Source organism: Hyla sarda, chromosome 6, assembly GCF_029499605.1.
Source record: "Hyla sarda isolate aHylSar1 chromosome 6, aHylSar1.hap1, whole genome shotgun sequence".
Classification (NCBI taxonomy): Eukaryota; Metazoa; Chordata; class Amphibia; order Anura; family Hylidae; genus Hyla; species Hyla sarda.
Window position 1 is genome coordinate 100,722,846 of NC_079194.1, and position 16,105 is coordinate 100,738,950.

Below are 16,105 nucleotides of genomic sequence, written 5' to 3' on the forward strand. Positions count from 1 at the left end.
TATTGCAGATTCAGTCTTCCCAGCCTGGTGGAGATCTACAATTTTGTTTCTGGTTTCCTTCGAAAGCTCTTTGGTCTTGACCCTAGTGCAGTTTGGAGTGTGACTGTTTGAGGTTGTAGACAGGTGTCTTTTATACTGATAACAAGTTCAAACAGGTGCCATTAATACAGGTAACGAATGGAGGACAGAGGAGACTCTTAAAGAAGAAGTTACAGGTCTGTGAGAGCCAGAAATCTTGCTTGTTTGTAGGTGACCAAATACTTATTGTCCCCCATAATTTGCAAATAAATTCTTTAAAAATCAGACAATGTGATTTTATGGATTTTTTTTCTCATTATGTCTCTCATAGTTGAGGTATACCTATGATGAAAATTACAGGCCCCTCTCATCTTTTTAAGTGGGAGAACTTACACAATTGGTGGCTGACTAAATAGTTTTTTCCCCCACTGTATTAATTAGGTCCATGCTGTATGTATGGTACTTTGTAAATGTTTTATTTTCCCATAGATAAATCTCTACCTACAGCATGTATTAAAATAAATAAATAAATGAAATTGCGTAGAAACACTACTGTCAGGAGTTGTTAGGCACTTTGGAAGTTGAAGGATGCAACAGAGAATAATTACAATGGAAAACATTTTTCTATTGTCTTTCCCATTCATTTCTATTTCTTATAGTTGTGATAGGTGCTGTAGGTTGGATGCATGTTATTTACAAATGGGTGGAAAAAAAAATTTGGGCATGCTCGTTTTTGTTCACTTTTTTGGGGGATTTCTCTGTTGGCCATTCTCAAAAGTTGGCAAGCATGTTTACCCCTCTTACAAGCTGATTGACATGCTTAACTGTCTAGCTACTTTAGACAGAATATCCTGGTGCCTTAGGTAAACTTGCCACATTTTGTTGTTCACAGAAAGTCTGTCAGCTTAATTTGCTGCTAAGAGCTGCAAACAGAATTGGATAGTTGTATCTTTATACTGTACCTTTCCTGGAGCTAATGGTGGCTGCCAAACTTATAAAAATAAGGAGGCAGAAGTTTTCTGCCCAAGTGCCACACCCAGGGCTGCCATAAGAAATTTTGGGGCCCCTTACACAGCTCAAGGCCAGGCCCCCCCATACCATCCTGTGGCCCACCCCTAAGTCCACTCCCAGAGCCTGCCTGTTATCTTACCCATCGTCTATGAAATAAATATTTTAAAACACAGGACAAGAAAATCAAGAGCCCTTCAGTTCAATGAGAAAGGAGGAAATACCCCCAAACATATTGCCAATATACTGTTACTGACCAAATCCTGTATACTGACTAATATTACCAATGATATCGGTATATAAGGTAGAATAATACCGCCACACCATGACCAATACCATTATCACCACATAGTGACTGTATAAAAACCAGTGAACAGAGAACAATATCCCTATACAAAGACCACATAGTGGTTACCCCGGCTCTACAGACTGTGTAAGTGATTACAGTGCAGTTACATCTACTGACTCACACTAGGTGTTTTCGTGGAGTCGATCTCTTTCCTTTTCTTCTCTGTTTCGCTCAGACCGCCATGAAGTCTTTTTCCAACCATACCTCCTCTCCACAGAATCTGCCAGACAAGAAACATATTAGGCTCCACACTATTTCAGCACATTCCCCACCTGTTTCCTACACTCAGTGCCCCAAATATTGCCCCCTTGGTGGCCAGCATAGCATGAGGGAGTAGGTAAGTTAATGCCCCCAGGTAGGTAGTAGGTAATGCCCCTTGTAGGTAGGTTGTAGGAAATGTCCCCAGTAGGTAGTAGATAATGCCCCCAGTAGATAGTGCCCCAAGTAGATAGTGCCTCCAGTAGGTAGTAGATAATGCCCCCAGTAGATAGTCCTCCAGTAGGTAGTTCCCCCAGGTAGGTAATGCCCCCAGGAAGGTATTGCCCCCAGTATGTAGGCAGTAGGTAATGCCCCCAGGCAGGTGGGTTGTAGGCGATGCCCCCAGTAGGTAGTAGGTAAAGTCCCCAGGTAGGTTGTAGGTAGTGTCCTTAGTAGGTAGTGCCCCCCAGGTAGGTAATGCCCCCAATAGATAGTGCCCCCAGTAGGTAGTTTCTCCAGGTAAGTATTGCCCCAGAAAGGTATTGCCCCCAGTAGGTAGTGGCTGCCCCTGGCTTTGATGAGTTTAAAAGGCCTGAAGTCCGTTGTGTCATCTAAATTAGAAGGGGCACCACGGGAATAGATAGATATGAGATAGAGCATCCTTTTCTCTGCTCTCTTCCCAGAGAGTCACCGCGGCCGCGGCCCTTGCGCTAAATTTAAAGGGCCCGCCATTTTAAAAAATTGGCAGGCTCAGGCTTGAGATAGCTGACCACCCGGCTGTCAGTCTGTCCCAGTGTCTCCTGCTGAGGCTGCTGCAGCCAGGGCTTAGGCCCCAGGAAGCCCAGGCCCCTCACTTGAGTACTGGCTGTACCCCCCTGACGGCAGCCTAGCCACACCCTTATTAGCCTTCTTGCTTGCCCCCTCCTCTCTGCAGCTCCTTGACTGACATGTAGAGCTCTGTATATCAATCTAGGAGGAGATAGAAGATGAGAGAAAGCAAGGAGACGTGCCAGGCTTTGACACTTGACTGGCTTAGCTCTGCCTCCTTGACACTTGGCTGAGACATAAAAAAAAAGGCATTTGTAACAGTTTGGCAACAAACACTAACTCCAGGAAAGTTACAGTCTGCTTTTATATCCTCAGATATCTGTTTTAACAGCTATCTAGCAGATAGAGCAGCATTTGGAGATAAAAAATGTATAGATATATGTTGACTACTTGCATTAAAGTTTTTTTGTTTTTTTTAAATGGCCTCCTATCTATAGGTTCACACATTATAGCACTGGAAAACCCACTGCACAAGGTCTGGTCTCTTTTATGCACTCTGGCCTGCCATGAAACAATTCTAGGGAAATAAACAGCGTGCTGAGAGCTGAATTTTTTTAATCCACACACATATAAACTACGCCAGTAAAATCTGGAGTTCTTTTTATAGGTAGAGCAGATCTTTGGATGTAAAATGTGACTATACGAGTGTTTCATTGTTCCATTATTGTTATAATGGTAACAGAGATTCCCACTCCTTTCCATAGCCCTTAGTGATGTGATATTTATCTCTTTTTAGTATCTCCCTAGTAAAGCTTTGCTCGAATGCGTTGGAACAAATGGTAATAAATTTATTTGGCTTTCATTTTCCTGTCATTGTCTTGGCTGCATTATGTTTAGCAATACAGCATTGTTATTGGATTCTATATCAAGGGTTTCCTAGTTATCGTACATGAGGGAAAATTTCTGAATCACAATGAAAGAGCTGTGTGGTGGCTACAGTCAGGACCACCTGACCAGCACTGACCGGACTCACACTGGGTAGTTTTGAGTCAAGAAGACCTGCCTGCCTTGGGAAGTTCCATACAACTGTTTCCATAGTGATAGTATACAACCAAAGGCAACTAAACACAACAATACAAATGTAATACGTAACTGCAAGTGCTTTATATTACGCTAAATCTACGTCCCGATATGTACTCCATTACATACAATTTAACATGAAAAAGAGGGCAGAGTCACTCGTTATTGTAAAAAATATATACTCTATTTATATGCATTAAAAGACATGATATAAAATCTCACATAGAAGGGAGAATCTCCACTGATTGGAGAAAAAGGCGTCACTCCAGATGGTCCATATAACAACAAGTCACATGTATAGTATAAGGACGAAGGACATCCCAAAACTTGTGTTGGGGTGGCGTTTCTCCAGCGGTCCTCTGTGTATTGTAATATTGCATTGGTATGTATCTGTTCTTCTATGTTTGCACCTTATATATAGTGGGATTTTCCACATGGGATGGTGCAATATGAGGAACAGCCACCTTATACTATACATGTGACTTGTTGTTATATGGACCATCTGGAGTGACGCCTTTTTCTCCAACCAGTGGAGATTTTCCCTTCTATGTGAGATTTTATATCATGTCTTTTAACCCCTTAAGGACCAGGCCATTTTACACCTTAGGACCAGAGCGTTTTTTGCACATCTGACCACTGTCACTTTAAACATTAATAACTCTGGAATGCTTTTAGTTATCAATCTGATTCCGAGATTGTTTTTTCGTGACATATTCTACTTTAACATAGTGGTAAAATTTTGTGGTAACTTGCATCCTTTCTTGGTGAAAAATCCCCAAATTTGATGAAAAATTTGAAAATTTAGCATTTTTCTAACTTTGAAGCTCTCTGCTTGTAAGGAAAATGGATATTCAAAATATTTTTTTATTTTATTCACATTTCCAATATGTCTACTTTATGTTTGCATCATAAAATTGACGTGTTTTTACTTTTGGAAGACACCAGAGGGCTTCAAAGTTCAGCAGCAATTTTCCAATTTTTCACAAAATTTTGAACCTCGCTTTTTTTCAGAGACCAGTTCAGGTTTGAAGTGGATTTGAAGGGTCTTCCCATTAGAAATACCCCACAAATGACCCCATTATAAAAACTACACCCCCCAAAGTATTCAAAATGACAATCAGTAAGTGTTTTAACCCTTTAGGTGTTTCACAGGAATAGCAGCAAAGTGAAGGAGAAAATTCACAATCTTTATTTTTTACACTCACATGTTCTTGTAAACCCAATTTTTGAATTTTTACAAGGGGTAAAAGGAGAAAATGTATACTTATATTTGTAGCCCAATTTCTCTCGAGTAAGCACATACCTCATATGTCTATGTAAATTGTTCGGCGGGCGCAGTAGAGGGTCAGAAGCAAAGGAGCGACAAGGGGATTTTGGAGAGTACGTTTTTCAGAAATGGTTTTTGGGGGGCATGTTGCATTTAGGAAGCCCCTATGGTGCCAGAACAGCAAAAATAACCCACATGGCATACCATTTTGGAAACTAGACCCCTTGGGGAACGTAACAAGGAATAAAGTGAGCCTTAATACCCCACAGGTGTTTCACGACTTTTGCATATGTAAAAAAAATATTTTTTTTTCCACTAAAATGTGTGTTTCCCCCCAAATTTCACATTTTTGCAAGGGTTAATAGCAGAAAATACCCCCCAAAATTTGTAACCCCATCTCTTCTGAGTATGGAGGTACCCCATAAGTTGTCATGAAGTGCATTACGGGCGAACTACAATGCTCCGAAGAGAAGGAGTGATATTTGACTTTTTGAGAGCAAATTTTGCTCAGGGGGCATGTCGCATTTAGGAAGCCCCTATGGTGCCAGAACAGCAAAAAAAAAACACATGGCATACCATTTTGGAAACTAGACCCCTTGAGGAACGTAACAAGGAATAAAGTGAGCCTTAATACCCCACACGGGTTTCACGACTTTTGCATATGTAAAAAAATATATATTTTTTTTTCACTAAAATATGTGTTTCCCCCCAAATTTCTAATTTTTGCAAGGGTTAATAGCAGAAAATACCCCCCAAAATTTGTAACCCCATCTCTTCTGAGTATGGAGGTACCCCATAAGTGGACCTGAAGTGCACTACGTGCGAACTACAATGCTCAGAAGAGGAGGAGCACCATTGAGCTTTTGGAAAGAGAATTCGTTTGGAATGGTAGTCAGGGGCCATGTGCATTTACAAAGCCCCCCATGGTGCCAGAACAGTGGACCCCCCCCACATGTGACCCCATTTTGGAAACTACACCCCTCACAGAATTTAATAAGTGGTGCAGTGAGCATTTACACCCCACTGGCGTTTGACAGATCTTTGGGACAGTGGGCTGTGCAAATGGAAAATTACATTTTTCATTTTCACGGATCACTGTTCCAAAAATCTGTCAGACACCTGTGGGGCGTAAATGCTCACTGCACCCCTTATTACATTACATGAGGGGTGTAGTTTCCAAAATGGGGTCACATATGGGGGGGTCCATTGTTCTGGTACCATGGGGGCTTTGTAAACACAAGTGGCCTTCAATTCCGGACAAATTTTCTCTTCAAAATCCCAATGGCGCTCCTTCTCTTCTGAGCATTGTAGTGCACCCGCAGAGCACTTTACATCCACATATGGGGTATGCTCTTACTCAGAAGAAATTGGGTTACAAATTTTGGGGGGCTTTTTTTTATTTTCCCTTGTGAAAATGAAAAATTTAGGGTGATACCAGCATTTTAGTGAAAAAAAAATTTTTTTTTTCACTTTCCCATCCAACTTTAATGAAAATTTGTGGGGTGTTCAGGCTCACTATACCCCTTGTTACGTTCCGTGAGGGGTGTCGTTTCCAAAATGGGGTCACATGTCTGTATTTATTGTTTTGTGTTTATGTCAGAACCACTGTAAAATCAGCCACCCCTGTGCAAATCACCAATTTAGGCCTCAAATGTACATGGTGCGCTCTCACTCCTGAGCCTTGTTGTGCGTCCGCAGAGCATTTTACGCCCACATATGGGGTATCTCCGTACTCAGGAGAAATTGCGTTACAAATTTTGGTGGTCTTTTTTTCCTTTTACCTCCCGTGAAAATAAAAAGTAAAGGACAACACCAGCATGTTAGTGTAAAAAAAAATTTTTTTTTACACTAACAGGCTGGTGTAGACCCCAACTTTTCTTTTTCATAAGGGGTAAAAGGAAAAAAAGCCCCCAAAATTAGTAACGCAATTTCTCCCGAGTACGGAGATACCCCATATGTGGCACTAAACTGTTTCCTTGAAATACGACAGGGCTCCAAAGTGAGAGAGCGCCATGCGCATTTGAGGACTAAATTAGGGATTGCACAGGGGTGGACATAGGGGTATTCTACGCCAGTGATTCCCAAACAGGGTGCCTCCAGCTGTTGCTAAACTCCCAGCATGCCTGGACAGTCAGTGGCTGTCCGGAAATGCTGGGAGTTGTTGTTTTGCAACAGCTGGAGGCTCTGTTTTGGAAACACTGCCGTACAATATGTTTTTTAGTTTTTATTAGGGGGACAGTGTAAGGGGGTGTATGTGTAGTGTTTTACCCTTTATTATGTGTAAGTGTAGTGTTTTTAGGGTACATTCACACTGGCGGGCGTTTACAGTGAATTTACGGCTAGGAGTTTGCGCTGCGGTGAAAAATTTGCCACAGCCCAAACTTGAAGCAGAAAACTTACTGTAAACCCGCCAGTGTGAATGTACCCTGTACGTTCACATGGGGGGGGGGGGGGGGGGGCAAACCTCCAGCTGTTTCAAAACTACAACTCCCAGCATGTACTGACAGACCGTGCATGCTGGGAGTTGTACTTTTGCAACAGCTGGAGGTACACTGGTTGGAAAACCTTCAGTTAGGTTCTGTTACCTAACTCAGTATTTTCCAACCAGTGTGCCTCCAGCTGTTGCAAAACTTCAACTCCCAGCATGTACTGATCGCCGAAAGGCATGCTGGGAGATGTAGTTAGGCAACAGCTGGAGGGATCGCAACTACAACTCCCAGCATGCAGAGACAGCTGTTTGCTGTTTAGGCTTGCTGGGAGTTGCAGTTTTGCAACATCTGTAGAGCTATAGTTTAGAGACCACTGCATAGTGGTCTCCAAACTGTGGACCTCCAGATGTTGCAAAACTACAACTCCCAGCATGCCCAGACAGCAAACTGCTGTCTGGGCATGCTGGGAGTTGTAGTTTTGCAAGATCTGGAGGTGCACAGTATAGAGATCACTTTGCAGTGGTCTCAGACTGTAGACCTCCAGCTGTTGCAAAACTGCAACTCCCAGCAAGCCTAAACAGCTCTCTGGGCATGCTGGGAGTTGTAGTTTTGCCACATCTGGAGGGTTACAGTTTAGAGACCACTATAGTGGTCTCAGACTGTAGCCCTCCAGATGTTGCTAAGTAACTCACCGGCTTCCGTTGGATCCAGGGAGCTGCGTCGCGGTCCTCTTCTTCCGCCGATCGTCGCCCGCTGCCGCCGCTGATCGTCGCCGCTGCCATCGCCGATGGGTAAGTGGATCTTCGGCGCCGGTCCCTGTCGGTTTCCCCGTTCTGCCCCGCCTATTGTGGGAGGGCAGGACGGGGAAACCGAAAGTAAACCCCTCCGCCCCCGATCTGCTATTGGTGGTCGCGTCTAGACCACCAATAGCAGAGATAGGAGGGGTGGCAACCCTGCCACCTCACTCCTATCGCTACAGGGGGATCGTGGGTGTCTAGGACACCCGCGATCCCCCTTCTATTCCGGGTCACCGGGTCACCATAGACCCGTATGACCCGGAATCGGCGCAAATCGCAAGTGTGAATTCACTTGCGATTTGCGCCGATCGCCAACATGGGGGGGTCTAATGACCCCCCTGGGCATTTGCGCGGGGTGCCTGCTGATAGATATCAGCAGTCACCCCGGCGCGATCCCTGCCCGGCGCGCGGCGGGGACCGAAATTCCCACGGGCGTACAGGTACGCCCTTGGTCCTTAAGTACCAGGGAGCAAAGGCGTACCTGTACGCCCTTGGTCCTTAAGGGGTTAATGCATATCAATAAAGTATATATGTTTTACAATAAGGAGTGACTCTGCCCTCCTTTTCTTGTTAAATTCCATAGTGATAGTGTGCTTGTGAAATGCAGATTGTTATTAAAGGAAAACTGTCAGCTTGCTCCCCCCGCACTAACGTGCGAGGGGCGCTGATCAGTTTGATGCTTACCATGCCCGGACCTGCTCCGCTGTTCGGCCAAAATCTTCTGTATATGCTAATTAGGTGCTAACTGGCACAGGCGGGGTTATTGGCACTCTGACGTCATTGCCGCTGGCCGCAGCGCCACCCAGCTCATCAATATTCCTGCCGTTCCTCTTCTTCCTGCTCTGTAATGAAAAGGGAGAGGCGGAGGGAGGGGAGGAATATTGATGAGCTGGGCGGTGCTGCGGAGGAGCGGCGCTGACGTCAGAGTGCCAGTAACCCCGCCTGTGCCAGTTAGCACCAAATTATCATATACAAAAAAACAAAGATTTTGGACGAACGGCAGGGTGGATCCGGGCACGGTAGGCATCAAACTGATCAGCATCCCCCACACTATCAGCCAGTACCACTGGTTAGTGCAGGGAGAGCAAGCTGACAGTTTTCCTTTAAAGGCAACCTGGCAAATTAAAAAATAATTTTGCAATTCATAGGCTCTATGTTCTATTGCAAAATAAGCTGAGCAGATTAATATATAGTTTATGGGAAAAGATTAAGTATAATTCCAGAGTTATTAATTTAAAGCGTACCAGTCACCAAGGAAAATAAAAAAGGATGTTACTCACACTGTAGTTACTCAGGCTCTAGTTCTGGCCAGATAACTGCCATGTGTTGCTCACTTCCCCTGCATTCCGCTCCCTAGCAGGAGTTGTTCCCTAAGCAAGCTGTGTCAGCTTTTATTTCCTAAATGTCTACCTGCTACAGAGATCTAGATGACATGCTGTGGGTACATATATGACTCGGCCAGAAACTAATTATCAAGTTAGCCTGTATAGGACATTTAGTGGTCGGAATTATAGCTGCCAAATGTAAGGTAAAAAGCACAATATTTTTAAAATATACATATTAGAGATATAGTTTAGAATTAGTTTATCTGCAACATATCAATATTTAATGTTAGTGACAGTGCCTCTTTAAACTACTGCTCATCTTGTTTTAGGAGTCCAGTGGGCGGTCCTACTCAGTGATTGACAGTTATCTCTATCTGCACAGTCATACAGGAAAGAATGTTATGTGTTGGAGAAAGACTCCACTAGCGGCAGCTTATCTTCCATAAAACAAAAGCATCGGGTAGATGAATTCAACACGCCCAATCCTTCTTTCCCCTAAAATTGTCTATGGGGGAGAGTCGGAAGGTGTTTGGTTGACTTCTCTCTAATGTGTATGGGGACTGTTAGACAAACAGCAAAACAATGCAGTAGACTAGCCAGGATATTTGCAGTAATCACTTCATAACTTTGATACTAGTACCTAATACTAGTGCTAATACGAGTACTGTTAATTTATTCACCCATATACCGTATATACTCGAGTATAAGCCGACCAGAATATAAGCCGAGGCTCCTAATTTCACACCAAAATCCCAGGAAAAGTTATTGACTCGAGTATAAGCCTAGGGTGGGAAATACATCATCCCCCATATCATCATCCAGACCCCCGTCATTAACACCCTCATCATCATCACCCTGTCATCATCCCCCCTTCATCATCACCGCCTGTCATCATCCCCTTGTCATAATCCCACACCCCCCTTCATCATCCCCTTGTCATCATCCCACACCCCCCCTTCATCATCCCCTTGTCATCATCCCACACCCCCCCTTCATCATCCCCTTGTCATCATCCCACACCCCCTCTTCATCATCCCCTTGTCATCATCCCACACCCCCTCTTCATCATCCCCTTGTCATCATCCCACACCCCCCCTTCATCATCCCCTTGTCATCATCCCACACCACCCCTTCATCATCCCACACCCCCTTCATCATCCCCTTGTCATCATCCCCCACCCCCCCTTCATCATCCCCTTGTCATCATCCCACACCCCCTCTTCATCATCCCCTTGTCATCATCCCACATCCCCCCTTCATCATCCCCTTGTCATCATCCCACCCCCCCTTCATCATCCCCTTGTCATCATCCCACCCCCCCTTCATCATCCCCTTGTCATCATCCCACACCCCCCCTTCATCATCCCCTTGTCATCATCCCACACCCCCCCTTTATCATCCCACACCCCCTTCATCATCCCCTTGTCATCATCCCACACCCCCCTTCATCATCCCCTTGTTATCATCCCACACCCCCTCTTCATCATCCCCTTGTCATCATCCCACATCCCCCTTCATCATCCCCTTGTCATCATCCCACACCCCCCTTCATCATCCCCTTGTCATCATCCCACCCACCCTTCATCATCCCCTTGTCATCATCCCCTCCCCCTTCATCATCCCCTTGTCATCATCCCCTCCCCCCTTCATTCCCCTTGTCATCACCCCACACCCCCCCCTCATCATCCCCTTGTCATCATCCCCACCCCCTTCATCATCCCATTGTCATCATCCCACACCCCCCCTTCATCATCCCCTTGTCATCATCACCACATGTCATCAGCCCCCCCCTTCATCATCACCGCTTGTCAATGTCTGATACAGTGGTCTTCAACCTGCGGACCTCTCAATGTTTCATCGGCTGTCCGGGCTTGCTGGGAGTTGTAGTTTTGAAACCTCTGGAGGTCCGCAGGTTGAAGACCACTGCAGCCTTCGACATCATCCAGCCTCCCCCCCTCTCACCCCCTTTAGTTCTGTACTCACCTCTGCTCGGCGGGACGTTAGGGTGCGCAGGTCCGGTGCTGCAGGACTGTCCTGTGGGGAGGTCATCCGGTGGCATAGTGGCTCCGGGCTGCCATCTTCACCGGGGGGGCCTCTTCTCCGCACTTTGGGCCCGGAATAGAGACGTTGTCTTGACGATGACGCAAAGGGACGTTGGTAATGAACGTCCCTCTGCGTCGTCGTCAAGGCAACGTGACTATTCCGGGGCCGGGTCCCAAGCGCGGAGAAGTGGCCCCCTGGTGAAGATGGCAGCCCGGAACCACTATCCCACCGGACGACCTCCCCACCAGACAGTCCTGGCGCACCGGACCAGCGCACCCTAACATCCCGCCAAGCGGAGGTGAGTACAAAACTAAAGGGGGTGAGGGGGGGGGGGGCTGAATGATGTCGAAGGCTGCAGTGGTCTTCAACCTGCGGACCTCCAGAGGTTTCAAAACTACAACTCCCAGCAAGCCCGGACAGCCGATGGCTGCCCGGGCTTGCTGGGAGTTGTAGTTTTGAAACATCTGGAGGTCCGCAGGTTGAAGAACACTGAGGACGGAGAGTTCACTCGAGTATAAGCCGAGGGGGGTGTTTTCAGCACGAAAAATCGTGCTCAAAAACTCGGCTTATACTCGAGTATATACGGTAGACTACCCAGGATAACATTAAAATCTACCCTAGATTTCCAGGGACATTGGCCCTGATTTATCAAAATGTGTGAGAGAAAAACTGAACAGAGCAACTAATCACAGTTCAGCTTTCATATATTAACAAGCTCTGGTAAAGTAAAAGCTGGGCCCATATTATAACATTAACACTGTCCTTAAGACATGTCAAAGGTTTTGATCAGTCAGGGTCTCAATGCTCAAACCCCCAGCAAACGGTATATAGCGGTTATGCGCTTTGCTCCCTGGCTCACTGCCTTTTTCATCTTGCTGCATGAGAATGTCTCCAGTGCTCAGTGGTTTTCTCAGTGCTGAGGCCCTGACTGATCAAAAGTTTTGACATGTCTCTATGACAGTGTTTTCCAACCAGGGTGCATATGGCTTTAGCACAGCCACAGGCACCCTGGTTGGGAAACCCTGCTCTAGGATTTGTCACAATGTTTTTCAAGGTGACAGGGACACTTTAACCTATGTCATCTTTGGACATCAATGTATATATCCGATCTCCCAGTACTTAGCTATTGACTTGAATTAAGAATAAGGATATTATTATGTAAAGGTGTACATATATATAGCATTTTGTAAAACTCCAGAAAACATTGAGGCGGAATTCATACAACCCCATGAGCTTCCCTGTTCCGCATCATTACCTATATTGCAGGTAAGGGCTCGGGTGATGGTAATCTAACTCCATTCATGCTTTTCTATAAACCCACAATAAAGATCTTCAAAGATCTTTGTTTCTTGTTTTATTAACTACTCTGTAGCATTCCTGCACCTCAAGTCTTAAAGGAAATGGCCAGTCTAGTCATAGATTGATATAGAATGATAAAGAAGTCATATGTATGTTTATCTGTTTTTCTTAAGTGTCGGCTGTGTTTTTAGCTCTGTTCCAGGAACTATTCACTGTCTTCCGCCTTCTTATTTGTAAGTGGCTCAGGCTATGTGTTTATCCCCCAAGCTTTAAAGAGAATTCCAGCCAAAACTAACTTATTCCCTGTCCACAGGATAAGGGATAAGTAGCTGATCGCATGGGGTCCCCAAGCGATCTCGGGACAAGACCCTGTGTGTCAGTGAGGATCGTGCGTCATCCACCATTAGATGGCATGTGCTCCATTCATTTCTATGGGGGCACTGGAGATGCCCAAGTCCTGTGTCTTTTTGGTGCTCCCATAGAGCACTTACTGAGAGCCAGGTCCTGTTCCAGAGATCGCTGGGGGTCTCAGCGGTCGAAGCCCTGCGATCAGCTTCCTATCCCCTATCCTATAGATAGGGGATAAGTTACTTTTGGCTGATGTTCTCCTTTAAGGCTATGTTCACATGATTCCAGCATCTGCAGAGACACTGAACCTGTTCAATGTTTCTGCGGATTACACTAGGAAATGCATTGCCATCAATGGAGAAGCCACATTTCCGAGCGGTCCTAGTGCTGCCAAATCAAGTAAAATTTTCGGTCGTGTGAATATTGCCTTACACTGCAGCTCTGTATGCTCAGATTTGTTGCTGTGTCTAAAGGCAACCAGAAGCTGACTAGGGCCATGTTCACGGAATATCCACTGGATAATATGCACGGATATTTTACACATTACCTTGATTTGACGGCACTAGGACCATAGACGGTAATACATTTCTGAGCAGAATCTGCAGGAACATTAAACATGTTCAATGTTTCTGTGGACTCCGGAATTTCGATTTCCTCGCCAGAGACATCTGCCTCAGATATTCAGCACAGTGCAGCAGCGGATTATTCTCATAGAATTCTACTTAGAAATTCAATCCCGTGGACATAGCCTAGGAAGTCAAAAATCATTAACTGGACTACCATTTAGATTTTCCGGGGACTGATAAAGCAAGCAAAAGTCTGGATCATAAAGTTGCGTTCACAAGTTGTACTTGTGTCCTTGTAATTTCATTTTTTTTTCTGAATGTTTAGAAAAATACAGCAAAAAACAGCTATGTCTTAGCAATATAAGCACAATGTCTGAACACAGTCTTAAGGTTTGTGTCCATCTATTGGTGCTATATACCTCATATATGATCTTATACTACAGCTAACCAAGGTTTGAGTCCAAACATTGGTTAGTTGAGTACAATAAGGCACACATGAAATAACTTACATTTACATAACTTATAACGTACATTTTTAACTCTGCACTAAAATGTTAAACCTCTCCAGTTGCACTGGGTAACATCCCAGCACCAATGTTCAGTGGATGCCTGCATGCCATTGCCATGACCAGGGGACATTATAGCTGCTATGTCCCTCCAGCCACCTAACCACCCACCTATACCGTACATTACTTCACCATAAGCCCCCTTCCATAAATAAGACAAGACAAGGTGTTGGTGCCAAAAAAGGCCACAGTAGCCCATTTATTAAATAAACCAATTAAAACATTGTAACCATAACAAATCGCATGAACATCATACGTAAACCAGAGCCAACTTTACGTAAACCAAACAACTTTTAAAGTATCCCTAGAGCAGGAGTAGAACCTGAAGGCACCGGTACCGAACCAAAGGGGTGGGGTCTTCACTTGCTCCTAGCCATAGCTCACCTGCCCTGGAGCACCAGTTGTGAAGCCCACAAACCCTCCTGGGGCCCATGTCCACATGGACTTCACTGTCGGGCTGGGAACCGCCCCCAGCCCACCTCCACACTCTATCCAATAAGACCATCATGCCATCCACTGGTGCCTCCAGATCCTTCTCCTGACCCCGCTGCTGTGACAGTCACAAAAGGGGCAGGCGGGGACGTTCTGCTGGCCACACGCCGACTGAAGTTCCTCCCCCTAACCCCAGCCTTTTAGCCCTTACCTGCCTTCTCCCCTTTCTCGCTGCAAACCCCGAAACCGTTAACCCCTTCAAATTGCATAATCCCCCTGTCATGTGCCCCTCTGGTCCTATGCTATTCCCTCCAGGGCTTCCTGTAGAGACACTCCTGCAGCATAGAATTAATACACATTGAAATTTAGCCAATCAACACACATCCAGGTCAGCGGTCTCTAAACTGTGTTCCTCCAGATGTTGCAAAACTACAATTCCCAGCCTGGACCTTTGCAAAATCTGGAGGGACATATTTTAGAGACCACTGCTCTAGGCAAATGGGTGCTGTCCCAATAAAATAGTAGCCTTCAGTAACTAAATGGCTAACTAATTTTATCCCTAGAAGAACAGCTCTATCTGTGGTTATCATGATATGATATCTAACTCTTTCTTTGAAAAGAGACACTTAAAGAGAGTGTTATGGGAACCTTAAGAGGGAGACTGAAATGTGACAGGAACCTTAAGAGGGAGACTGAAATGTGACAGGAACCTGAAGAGGGAGACTGAAATGTGACAGGAACCTTAAGAGGGAGACTGAAATGTGACAGGAACCTGAAGAGGGAGATAACGTGAAGAGGGAGATAACGTGAAGGAGGAAAAATTGAAAATGAAAAAACGGAAAAAGCCTGGGTCCTTAAGGGGTTAAGGACCGAGGGTTTTTCCAGTTTAGCATTTTCATTTTTTCCTCCTTGCCTTTAAAAAATCATAACTCTTTCAATTTTGCACCTAAAAATCATTCTACTTTGTAATGACGTCAGTCATTTTGCCCAAAAATCTACGGCAAAATGGAAAAAAAATCATTGTGAGACAAAATTGAAAAAAAAAAAACGCTGTTTTGTAACTTTTGGAGGCTTCCATTTCTAAGTAATACATTTTTCAGTAAAAATGACACCTTATCTTTATTCTGTAGGTCCATACGATTAAAATAATATCCTACTTATATAGGTTTGATTTTGTCGTACTTCTGGAAAAAATCAAAAGTACATGCAGGAAAATTAATACGTTTAAAATTGGCCTCTTCTGACCCCTATAACTCTTTTATTTTTCCGTGTATGGGGCAGTATGAGGGCTCATTTTTTGCGCAATGATCTGAAGTTTTTAGCGGTACCTTTTTGCATTGATTGGACTTATTGATCGCTTTTTATTCATTTTTTCATGATGTAAAAAGTGACCAAAAATGCACTATTTTGGAATTTTTTTTGCGCGTACGCCATTGACCGTGCGGTTTAATTAACGATATATTTTTATAATTCGGACATTTCCGCACGCGGCGATACCATATATGTTTATTTTTATTTTTATTTACACTGTGTTTTTTTTTATGGGAAAAGGGGGGTGATTCAAATGTTTAATAGGGAAGGGGTTAAATGATCTTTATTCACTTTTTTTTTT

At 44.6% G+C, this 16,105-nt stretch overlaps 1 protein-coding gene across 6 annotated transcripts in view; it reads right to left on the reverse strand.

Moving 5' to 3' along the window:
* The window catches only part of ADAMTS9 (ADAM metallopeptidase with thrombospondin type 1 motif 9), a 267,952-nt gene that overhangs the window by 210,382 nt on the left and 41,465 nt on the right, over positions 1 to 16,105 (reverse strand). Inside the window, exon 1 of one of the 6 annotated variants that reach the window (XM_056524549.1) lies at positions 1,497 to 1,574. The exons of the other annotated variants lie outside the window; for them this stretch is intronic. The gene's annotated coding sequence lies outside the window, so the exon portion shown is untranslated. Of the gene's footprint in view, positions 1 to 1,496; positions 1,575 to 16,105 lie in introns of those variants that run through there. 6 annotated transcript variants of the gene reach the window in all.